Raw genomic sequence first — 12500 nt, forward strand, 5'->3', positions numbered from 1 at the left:
GGTTAGGGTTAGTCTGTGAGCGCGGGCCTTATAGAAAACATTCATCAGGGCCTTTATTAAATAAAATCATGCCCAATTAAGTGTTATTGTGATGAGGTTAGTCTGTGGCGCACCCAGGCCTTATAGAAAACATTCATCCAGGGCCTTTATTAAATAAAATCATGCCCAAATAAGTTAATTATTGTGATGGAGGTTAGTCTGTGGCGCAGGCCTTATAGAAAACATTCATCAGGGCCTTTATAGAATAAAATCATGCCCAAATAAATGTTATTGTGATGAGGTTAGTCTTTGGCGCAGGCCTTATAGAAAACATTCATCAGGGCCTTTATTAAATAAAATCATGCCCAAATAAGTGTTATTGTGATGGGGTTAGTCTGTGGAGCGCAGGCCTTATAGAAAACATTCATCCAGGGCCTCTATTAAATAAAATCATGCCCAATAAAGGTGTTACTGTGTGGGTTAGTCTGTGAGCATGAGCCCTTTGTAAAACATTCATCAGGGCCTTTATTAAATAATATCATGCCCAAATAAGTGTTATTGTGATGGGGTTAGTCTGTGGCGCAGGCCTTATAGAAAAAATTCATCCAGGGCCTTTATAGAATAAAATCATGCCCAAATAAATGTTATTGTGATGGGGTTAGTCTTTGGCGCAGGCCTTATAGAAAACATTCATCAGGGCCTTTAATAAATAAAATCATGCCCACATAAGTGTTATTGTGATGGGGTTAGTCTGTGGCGCGAGCCTTATAGAAAACATTCATCCAGGGCCTTTATTAAATAAAATCATGCCCAATAAGGTGTTACTGTGTAGGGTTAGTCTGTGGCGCAGGCCCTTTGTAAAACATTCATCCAGGGCCTTTATTAAATAATATCATGCCCAAATAAGTGTTATTGTGATGGGAGTTAGTCTGTGGCGCAGGCCTTATAGAAAACATTCATCCAGGGCCTTTTTAAATAAAATCATGCCCAAATAAGTGTTATTGTGATGGGGTTAGTCTGTGGCCTTGAGCCTTATAGAAATCATTCATCCAGGGCCTTTATAGAATATAAATCATGCCCAATAAGGTGTTACTGTGTAGGGCTAGTCTGTGGCGCAGGCCCTTTGTAAAACATTCATCCAGGGCCTTTATTAAATAATATCATGCCCAAATAAGTGTTATTGTGATGGGGTTAGTCTGTGGCGCAGGCCTTATAGAAAACATTCATCCAGGGCCTTTATTAAATAAAATCATGCCCAAATAAGTGTTATTGTGATGGGGTTAGTCTGTGGCGCAGGCCTTATAGAAAACATTCATCCAGGGCCTTTATAGAATAAAATCATGCCCAAATAAGTGTTATTGTGATGGGGTTAGTCTGTGGCGCAGGCCTTATAGAAAAACATTCCTCCAGGGCCTTTATTAAATAAAATCATGCCCACATAAGTGTTATTGTGATGGGGTTAGTCTGTGAGCGCCCAGGCCTTATAGAAAACATTCATCAGGGCCTTTTTAAATAAAATCATGCCCAAAAAGTGTTTATGTGATGGGGTTAATCTGTGAGCACAGGCCTTATAGAAATCATTCATCAGGGCCTTTATTAAATAAAATCATGCCCAAATAAGTGTTTATGTGATGGGGTTAATCTGTGAGCACAGGCCTTATAGAAATCATTCATCCAGGGCCTTTATTAAATAAAATCATGCCCAAATAAGTGTTTATGTGATGGGGTTAATCTGTGAGCACAGGCCTTATAGAAATCATTCATCCAGGGCCTTTATTAAATAAAATCATGCCCAAATAAGTGTTATTGTGATGGGGTTAGTCTGTGAGCGCAGGGCTTATATAGAAAACATTCATCAGGGCCTTTATAGAATAAAATCATGCCCACATAAGTGTTATTGTGATGGGAGGTTAGTCTGTGGCGCAGGCCTTATGAAAACATTCATCCAGGGCCTTTATAGAATAAAATCATGCCCAAATAAGTGTTATTGTGATGGGGTTAGTCTGTGGCGCAGGCCTTATAGAAAACATTCATCAGGGCCTTTATAGAATAAAATCATGCCCAATAAGGTGTTACTGTGTAGGGTTAGTCTGTGGCGCAGGCCCTTTGTAAAACATTCATCAGGCGAGAATTAAATAAAGCGATGCCCATTAAAGTGTTACTGCGTTGGGGTTAATGTGTGAGCCCAGGCCCCTTTGGAAAATTGAAATCCAGACACGGGGGTTCGTAAATGTGTGTGTCGAGAAGTCGCCACGTAACCCGGACTTGATCGGCTGTACGAGCGCCTGGATGTGTGGACTTAGGTTTTGAGCGGCAAAAATTTCCTCCAGGAGGCGGGGTCGAGTGGGAAAGCGTCGAGAAGTCGCACATAACCCGGCCGAGATCGGCTGAAATATGCGCCTGGATGTCTGGACTTAGGTTTTGAAAGCAAAAAATTTCCTCCAGGGTGGCGGAAGTCGAGTGGGAAAGCGTCGAGAAGTCGCACTTAACCCGGACGAGATCGGCTGAAATATGCGCCTGGATGATTTTCGTTTCGAAAATTGCACTAAGTCAACCGGGGAAAGGTCCGACTTCCATACCCTCCGAGGCTCCGAGTCAGGCCGACCGAGGCCTCTTCGGGGCACGATTCAAATTTCACGCGACCCGGAGGTGGCCGTTTACCAGGAACAACATCAGCTTTAATTTTTTTTTTTTTTTTTTCTCTAAAAACTCTGAAATTCGTGCCCTGCGCGTCGCTGCTAACTTGAGGGGCGAGTCTGTGGCGCAGGCCTTTGTAGAAAACATTCATCAGGGCCTTTAATAAATAAAATCATACCCAAATCTGTGTTATTGTGTGAGGTTAGTCTGTGGCGCAGGCCTTATGGAAAACATTCATCGAGGGCCTTTATTAAATAAAATCATGCCCAATAAAGAGTTAATGGGTCGGGTTAGTCTGTGGCGCAGGCCTTATAGAAAAACATTTTCCAGGGCCTTTATTAAATAAAATCACGCCCAATAAAGAGTTACTGTGTCGGGTTAGTCTGTGAGGCAGGCCTTAAGAAAACTGTCATCAGGGCCTTTATTAAATAAAATCATGCCCATAAGAGCGTTATTGTGCAGGGGTTAGTCAGTGAGCGCAGGGCTTATGAAAACCATTTTTCCAGGGCCTTTTTAAATACAATCATGCCCAATAAAGCGTTACTGTGTCGGGTTAGTCTGTGGCGCAGGCCTTATAGAAAACATTTTCCAGGGCCTTTATTAAGTAAATCATGCCCAACAAAGAGTTACTGTGTCGGGTTAGTCTGTGGCGCAGGCCTTATAGAAAACATTTTTTCCAGGGCCTTTATTAAATAAAATCATGCCCAAATATGTGTTATTGTGATGGGGTTAGTCTGTGGCGCAGGCCTTAAAAAACTGTCATCAGGGCCTTTATTAAATACAATCATGCCCATAAGAGTGTTATTATGCAGAGGTTAGTCTGTGAGCGCAGGCCTTAAAGAAAACATTTATCCAGGGCCTTTATTAAATAAAATCATGCCCAATAAAGCGTTACTGTGTCGGGTTAGTCTGTGGCGCAGGCCTTATAGAAAACATTTTCCAGGGCCTTTATTAAATAAAATCATGCCCAAATATGTGTTATTGTGATGGGGTTAGTCTGTGGCGCAGGCCTTAAAGAAAACTGTCATCAGGGCCTTTATTAAATACAATCATGCCCATAAAGTGTTATTATATGGGGTTAGTCTGTGGCGCAGGCCTTAAAGAAAACATTTATCAGGGCCTTTATTAAATAAAATCATGCCCAAATAAGTGCTATTGTGATGGGGTTAGTCTGTGACCCCAGGCCTGTGTAAAACTGTCACCCAGGGCCTTTATAGAGTAAAATCATGCCCAATAAGGTTAGGGTTAGGGTTAGGGTTAGGTTTAGGGTTAGGGTTAGGGCTAGGGCTAGGGTTGGGGTTAGGGTTAGGGTTAGGGTTAGGGTTAGGAGTTTAGGGTTAGGGTTAGGGCTAGGGCTGGGGCTAGGGTTAGGGTTGGGGTTAGGGTTAGGGTTAGGGTTAGGGTTAGGGTTAGGGCTAGGGCTAGGGCTAGGGGTTAGGGTTAGGGTTAGGGTTAGGGTTAGGGTTAGGGCTAGGAGTTAGGGTTAGGGTTAGGGTTAGGGTTAGGGTTAGGATTAGGGTTAGGGCTAGGGTTAGGGTTAGGGTTAGGGTTAGGGTTAGTCTGTGAGCTTGGGCCTTATAGAAAACATTCATCAGGGCCTTTATTAAATAAAATCATGCCCAATTAAGTGTTATTGTGATGGGGTTAGTCTGTGGCGCAGGCCTTATAGAAAACATTCATCCAGGGCCTTTATAGAATAAAATCATGCCCAAATAAATGTTATTGTGATGGGGTTAGTCTTTGGCGCAGGCCTTATAGAAAACATTCATCCAGGGCCTTTATTAAATAAAATCATGCCCAAATAAGTGTTATTGTGATGGGGTTAGTCTGTGGCGCAGGCCTTATAGAAAACATTCATCAGGGCCTCTATTAAATAAAATCATGCCCAATAAAGGTGTTACTGTGTAGGGTTAGTCTGTGGCGCAGGCCCTTTGTAAAACATTCATCAGGGCCTTTATTAAATAATATCATGCCCAAATAAGTGTTATTGTGATGGGGTTAGTCTGTGGCGCAGGCCTTATAGAAAACATTCATCCAGGGCCTTTATTAAATAAAATCATGCCCAAATAAGTGTTATTGTGATGGGGTTAGTCTGTGGCGCAGGCCTTATAGAAAACATTCATCCAGGGCCTTTATAGAATAAAATCATGCCCAAATAAGTGTTATTGTGATGGGGTTAGTCTGTGGCGCAGGCCTTATAGAAAACATTCCTCCAGGGCCTTTATTAAATAAAATCATGCCCACATAAGTGTTATTGTGATGGGGTTAGTCTGTGGCGCAGGCCTTATAGAAAACATTCATCCAGGGCCTTTATTAAATAAAATCATGCCCAAATAAGTGTTTATGTGATGGGGTTAATCTGTGAGCTCAGGCCTTATAGAAATCATTCATCCAGGGCCTTTATTAAATAAAATCATGCCCAAATAAGTGTTATTGTGATGGGGTTAGTCTGTGGCGCAGGCCTTATAGAAAACATTCATCAGGGCCTTTTTAAATAAAATCATGCCCAAAAAGTGTTTATGTGATGGGGTTAATCTGTGAGCACAGGGCTTATATAGAAAACATTCATCAGGGCCTTTATTAAATAAAATCATGCCCAAATAAGTGTTATTGTGATGGGGTTAGTCTGTGAGCGCAGGCCTTATAGAAAACATTCATCAGGGCCTTTTTAAATAAAATCATGCCCAAATAAGTGTTTATGTGATGGGGTTAATCTGTGAGCACAGGCCTTATAGAAATCATTCATCCAGGGCCTTTATTAAATAAAATCATGCCCAAATAAGTGTTTATGTGATGGGGTTAATCTGTGAGCACAGGCCTTATAGAAATCATTCATCCAGGGCCTTTATTAAATAAAATCATGCCCACATAAGTGTTATTGTGATGGGGTTAGTCTGTGAGCGCAGGCCTTATAGAAAACATTCATCCAGGGCCTTTTTAAATAAAATCATGCCCAAAAAGTGTTTATGTGATGGGGTTAATCTGTGAGCACAGGGCTTATATAGAAAACATTCATCCAGGGCCTTTATTAAATAAAATCATGCCCAAATAAGTGTTATTTGTGATGGGGTTAGTCTGTGGCGCAGGCCTTATAGAAAACATTCATCCAGGCGAGAATGAAATAAAGCGATGCCCATTAAAGTGTTACTGCGTTGGGGTTAATGTGTGAGCCCAGGCCCTTTGGAAAATTGAAATCCAGACACGGGGGTTCGTAAATGTGTGTGTCGAGAAGTCGCTCTTAACCCGGCCTTGATCGGCTGTACGGCGCCTGGATGTCTGGGCGTAGGTTTTGAGCAGCAAAAAATCCTCCAGGGTGGGAGGGTCGAGTGGGAAAGCGTCCGAGAAGTCGCACTTAACCGGCCGAGATCGGCTGAATTATGCGCCTGGATGTCTGGACTTAGGTTTTGAGCGGCAAAAAATACCTCCAGGGTGGAGGGTCGAGTGGGAAAAAAAGCGTCCGAAGTCGCACTTAACCGGCGAGATCGTCTGAAATATGCGCCTGGATGTTTGGACTTAGGTTTTGAAAGCAAAAAAATCCTCCAGGGTGGCGAAGTCGAGTGGGAAAGCGTCCGGGAAGTCGCACTAACCCGGCCGAGATCGTCTGAAATATGCGCCTGGATGTTTGGACTTAGGTTTTGAAAGCAAAAAAATCCTCCAGGGTGGCGGAAGTCGAGTGGGAAGCGTCCGGGAAGTCGCACTTAACCGGCGAGATCGTCTGAAATATGCGCCTGGATGTTTGGACTTAGGTTTTGAAAGCAAAAAATTTCCTCCAGGGTGGCGAAGTCGAGTGGGAAAGCGTCCGAGAAGTCGCACTTAACCGGGCGAGATCGTCTGAAATATGCGCCTGGATGTTTGGACTTAGGTTTTGAAAGCAAAAAAATCCTCCAGGGTGGCGGGGTCGAGTGGGAAAGCGTCCGGGAAGTCGCACTTAACCCGGCCGAGATCGTCTGAAATATGCGCCTGGATGTTTGGACTTAGGTTTTGAAAGCAAAAAAATCCTCCAGGGTGGCGGAAGTCGAGTGGGAAAGCGTCCGGGAAGTCGCACTTAACCGGGCGAGATCGTCTGAAATATGCGCCTGGATGTTTGGACTTAGGTTTTGAAAGCAAAAAAATTTCCTCCAGGGCGGCGGAAGTCGAGTGGGAAAGCGTCGAGAAGTCGCATAACCCGGCGAGATCGTCTGAAATATGCGCCTGGATGTTTGGACTTAGGTTTTGAAAGCAAAAAAATCCTCCAGGGTGGCGGGGTCGAGTGGGAAAGCGTCGGGAAGTCGCACTTAACCGGCGAGATCGTCTGAAATATGCGCCTGGATGTTTGGACTTAGGTTTTGAAAGCAAAAAATTTCCTCCAGGGCGGCCGGAAGTCGAGTGGGAAAGCGTCCGAGAAGTCGCACTTAACCCGGCGAGATCGTCTGAAATATGCGCCTGGATGTTTGGACTTAGGTTTTGAAAGCAAAAAAAATCCTCCAGGGTGGCGAAGTCGAGTGGGAAAGCGTCCGGGAAGTCGCACTTAACCGGCGAGATCGTCTGAAATATGCGCCTGGATGTTTGGACTTAGGTTTTGAAAGCAAAAAAATTTCCTCCAGGGCGGCGAAGTCAGTGGGAAAGCGTCGAGAAGTCGCATAACCGGCCGAGATCGTCTGAAATATGCGCCTGGATGTTTGGACTTAGGTTTTGAAAGCAAAAAAATCCTCCAGGGTGGCGGGGTCGAGTGGGAAAGCGTCCGGGAAGTCGCACTTAACCCGGCGAGATCGTCTGAAATATGCGCCTGGATGTTTGGACTTAGGTTTTGAAAGCAAAAAAAAATCCTCCAGGGTGGAGGGGGTCGAGTGGGAAAGCGTCCGAGAAGTCGCACTTAACCCGGCCGAGATCGGCTGGATGAAGCGCCTGGATGTCTGGACTTAGGTTTTGAAAGCAAAAAAATTTCCTCCAGGGCGGCGAAGTCGAGTGGGAAAGCGTCCGGGAAGCGCGCTTAACCGGACTCGATCGGTCGGATGAAGCGCCTGGATGTTTGGACTTAGGTTTTGAGCGAAAAAATTTCCTCAGGGCGGCGAAGTCGAGTGGGAAAGCGTCCGGGAAGGCGCGCTTAACCGGACTCGATCGGTCGGATGAAAGCGCCTGGATGTTTGGACTTAGGTTTTGAGCATAAAAAAATTTCCTCCAGGGCGGCGAAGTCGAGTGGGAAAGCGTCCGGGAAGGCGCGCTTAACCGGACTCGTCGGTCGGATGAAGCGCCTGGATGTTTGGACTTAGGTTTTGAGCGAAAAAAAAATTCCTCCAGGGCGGCGAAGTCGAGTGGAAAAGCGTCCGGGAAGGCGCACTTACCCGGACTCGTCGGTCGGATGAAAGCGCCTGGATGTTTGGACTAGGTTTTGAGCATAAAAAAATTTCCTCCAGGGCCGGCGGAAGTCGAGTGGGAAAGCGTCGGGAAAGCGCGCTTAACCGGACTCGTCGGTCGGATGAAGCGCCTGGATGTTTGGACTTAGGTTTTGAGCATAAAAAAATTTCCTCCAGGGCGGCGAAGTCGAGTGGGAAAAGCGTCGGGAAGGCGCGCTTAACCGGACTCGATCGGTCGGATGAAGCGCCTGGATGTTTGGACTTAGGTTTTGAGCGAAAAAAATTCCTCCAGGGCGGCGAAGTCGATTGGGAAAGCGTCGGGAAGGCGCGCTTAACCGGACTCGATCGGTCGGATGAAGCGCCTGGATGATTTTCGTTTGAAAATTGCACTAAGTCAACCGGGGAAAGGTCCGACTTCCATACCCTCCGAGGCTCGAGTCAGGCCGACCGAGGCCTCCTCCGGGCATGATTCAAATTTTCCCGCGACCCTGGAGGTGGCGTTTACACAGGAGCAACTTTTACATGGGTACACGATTTGGTGAGCAGCGTGTTTTGTGGACTTAGTCTCTGAGCGAAAAAAAGTCGAAAAAGCGACTAAGTCCATATCGACTTAGGTTTTGAGCGCAATCTTTCTGAAGCTCCGGGCGAGGAGCTATCGAGCGCTTCACCTGAAACACGGACACAGGCGCCGAGAGAGAGGGCGTTCGGCGGCGAGAAGCGTCCCCCTCGGCCCAGCGTGATCGATTGGAGGCGCGGCGCGCCCTAGCCTGAGACCCCACCGGCCAGCCCGCTGCTATATGGCTCGGAGTGCCTGGCAGAGAGCACGGCGTGCAATGGGTTTACGTTTGGGCTTTGACAGCCACGCGCGCCGGGCAATTTGGGCGTTCGTTGCGAGCAGGCCCCCTCAGCCCGAGGAAGCGCGCGAACCCGCCGGAGGAGGCCTGAGGCGGCGGTCAGAGCGCGAGAGAGTCCGTCACGGCGGGCGTGGAGAGGCAGAAGCAGCGGCAGCGTCCAGCGGCGCGGCGGCGGGTACCCCGTCCCGTGAAACACACTTTTCGGCGTCGGCGCGATCCCAGCGGCCACCCACCCAGCAGCGGCCCCGCCGGAAGGTTCGAGCGCGCGCGTCGCCCTATGGCGGCGGTCTTGCCGAGGTCAGCGGGGTCTGCCCAGGCCCCCTCCTCAGGCGGACTGAGACCGTGTGTGAGGCAAAAAGCGGCCAGCGTCGGTTGGTCCCTCGACCCACAGGGGTTACCTGGTTGATCCTGCCAGTAACATATGCTTGTCTCAAAGATTAAGCCATGCAGGTCTAAGTGCACACGGCGGTACAGTGAAACTGCGAATGGCTCATTAAATCAGTTATGGTCCCTTTGATCGCTCCACCGGTACTTGGATAACTGTGGCAATTCCAGAGCTAATACATGCAAGCAGCGCCGACCGGGCGACCGCCTCTCCTCGCGGGGCGGGAGGCTGAGGCAGCGTGCATTTATCAGATCAAAACCCATCCGGGCCCCGGCGATCCGTCCTCGGACCGGTACGGTACCTTTGGTGACTCTAGATAACCTCGGGCGATCGCTCGCCCTTCATGGCGGCGGCGATTCATTCAGTGTCTGCCCTATCAACTTTCGATGGTACATCAGGCGCCTACCATGGTGACCACGGGTGGCGGGGAATCGGGGTTCGATTCGGAGAGGAGCCTGAAAGCGGCTACCACATCCAAGGAAGGCAGCAGGCGCGCAAATTACCCATTTCCGACTCGGAGAGTAGTAGCGAAAAATAACAATACAGGTCTCTTTCGAGGCCCTGTAATTGGAATAGCGTATCTTAAACACATGGCGAGACCCATTGGAGGCAAGTCTGGTGCCAGCAGCGCGGTAATTCCAGCTCCAATAGCGTATATTAAAGTTGCTGCAGTTAAAAAGCTCGTAGTTGGATCTCGGGATCTGGCTGGCGGTCCGCCGAGAAGCGACCGCCCGTCCCAGTCCCTGCCTCGGCGCCCCGGATGCCCTTGGCTGGGTGTCGGTCCGAGGCCAAGCGTTTACTTTGAAAAAATTAGAGTGTTCAAAGCAGGCGGCGTCGCCGCTGAATACGCAGCTAGGAATAATGGAATAGGACTCGGTTCTATTTTGTGGGTTTCTGGAACCGGAGCCATGATTAAGAGGGCGGCGGGGCATTCGTATTGCGCGCTAGAGGTGAAATTCTTGGACCGGCGCAAGGCGGGACAGCGAAAGCATTTGCCAAGAATGTTTTCATTAATCAAACGAAAGTCGGAGGTTGAAGGCGATCAGATACCGTCGTAGTTCCGACCGTAAGCGATGCCGACCAGCGATCGGCGGCGTTATTCCCATGACCCGCCCGGGCGGCGTCGCGGGAAACCACGCAGTCTTTGGGTTCGGGGAGTATGGTTGCAAAGCTGAAACTTAAAGGAATTGGCGGAAGGGCACCACAGGAGTGGAGCCTGCGGCTTAATTTGACTCAACACGGAAACCTCACCCGGCCCGGACACGGAAAGGATTGACAGATTGATAGCTCTTTCTCGATTCTGTGGGTGGTGGTGCATGGCCGTTCTTAGTTGGTGGAAGCGATTTGTCTGGTTCATTCCGATATGAGCGAGACTCCGGCTTGCTAAATAGTGGCGCGGCCGCTTGGGTGGCGTCAAAAACTTCTTAGAGGACAAGTGGCGTTCAGCCCGCGAGATGGAGCAATAACAGGTCTGTGATGCCCTTAGATGTCGGGGCTGCGCGGCGCCACAATGGGCGGATCAGCGTGTGTCTACCCTGCGCCGAGAGGCGCGGGTGCTCCAGCTGAACCCGCTCGTGATCGGGACTGGGGATTGAAACTATTTCCCATCAGCGAGGAATTCCCAGTAGCGCGGGTCATAAGCTCGCGTTGATTAAGTCCTGCCCTTTGTACACACCGCCCGTCGCTACTACCGATTGGATGGTTTAGTGAGGTCCTCGGACCGGCCCGCCGGCCCCTCGCGGGGCTCTGGCGGGGCGCCGGAAGGCGATCAAACTTGACTATCTAGAGGAAGTAAAAAAGTCGTAACAAGGTTTCCGTGGTGAACCTGCGGAAGGATCATTATCGGCCCGGCCCGATCCAAGCGGCCGCCCGGGCGAGAGGCCTAGCCCACCTCCCCGTCTCAAGCTCGGGTGCGCGGCAGAGGCGGCGGCTCGGCGCGGCCTCTCCCCTCGGGCACCAGCGAAAGCGCAGAAGCGCGATAAGAAAAAAAAAGGAACTTGACTGTCGCTGCACTCGGCGGCCCCCGCTTTCAGCGGCGGGGGCTGAGCGAGGCCCTGGCGAGTACCCGCCACGGCCTCCGGGACCGTGGGTTCAAAGTCTCCTCCCGCGAAGGAGCGCCCGTCCGGGTAAAAAAACCTCTATCCTATTTTACTCTATGATCCAGCGGCCGTGGCCGAGGTCTGCCGCTCAAAAACCCAAGGCGGCAAAAGAACCGCACAAAAACCTAAGGCGAAGCGAGAGAGATCCGCGAGAAGAGCGCCGTTCCCCTGGGAGGCAGCGCACCTCCCGCGGAGGCTTGAGCAACCTACGCGGCGCCCATGACTGTCGCTGCACTCGGCGGGCCCCTGCTTTCAGCGGCGGCGGGGGCGGGCGAGGCCCTGGCAGGTACCGCCACGGCCTCCGGGACCGTGGGTTCAAAGTCTCCTCCCGCGAAGGAGGCGCCCGTCCGAGGTAAAAAAACCTCTATCCTATTTTACTCTATGATCCAGCGGCCGTGGCCGAGAGGTCTGCCGCTCAAAAACCCAAAGCGGCAAAAGAACCGCACAAAAACCTAAGGCGGGCGGAGAGAGAGAGAGATCCGAGAGAACTTGACTGTCGCTGCACTCGGCGGGCCCCTGCTTTCAGCGGCGGGGGGCGAGCCGAACCCTGGCGAGTACCACTTACGGCCTCGGGACCGTGGGTTCAAAGTCTCCTCCCGAAGGAGGAGCGCCCGTCGAGGTAAAAAAACCTCTATCCTATTTTACTCTATGATCCAGCGGCCGTGGCCGAGAGGTCTGCAGCGCAAAAAACCCAAAGCGGCAAAAGAACGCACAAAAACCTAAGGCGGAGAGAGAGAGATCCGAGAGAACTTGACTGTCGCTGCACTCGGCGTGGGCCCCTGCTTTCCAGCGGCGGGGCCGAGCCGAGGCCTGGTGAGTACCATACGGCCTCGGGACCGTGGGTTCAAAGTCTCCTCCCGCGAAGGAGGCGCCCGTCGGGAGTAAAAAACCTCCATCCTATTTTACTCTATGTTCCAGCGGCCGTGGCCCGAGAGGTCTGCCGCTCAAACATCCAAGGCGGCAAAAGAACGCACAAAAACCTAAGGCAGAGCGGGAGAGGATCGCGAGAGAGCGCCGTTCCCCTGGGAGGCTCAGCGCACCTCCCGCGGAGGCAGGCAACCTACCGCGGCGCCCCACCCCCAGCGCGGGGTGGGGGCGAGGCCATGAGCCTCTGAAAGACTTTGCTTTGCCAACCCCCGGCGGGTACCCAGCAGGCCTTCGGGACCGTGGGTTCGAAGTCCCCCTCTCGCGAGCGCGCCGTCCGAGAGCGACC

This window comes from Puntigrus tetrazona, unplaced genomic scaffold (assembly GCF_018831695.1).
Source record: "Puntigrus tetrazona isolate hp1 unplaced genomic scaffold, ASM1883169v1 S000000003, whole genome shotgun sequence".
Lineage (NCBI taxonomy): Eukaryota > Metazoa > Chordata > Actinopteri > Cypriniformes > Cyprinidae > Puntigrus > Puntigrus tetrazona.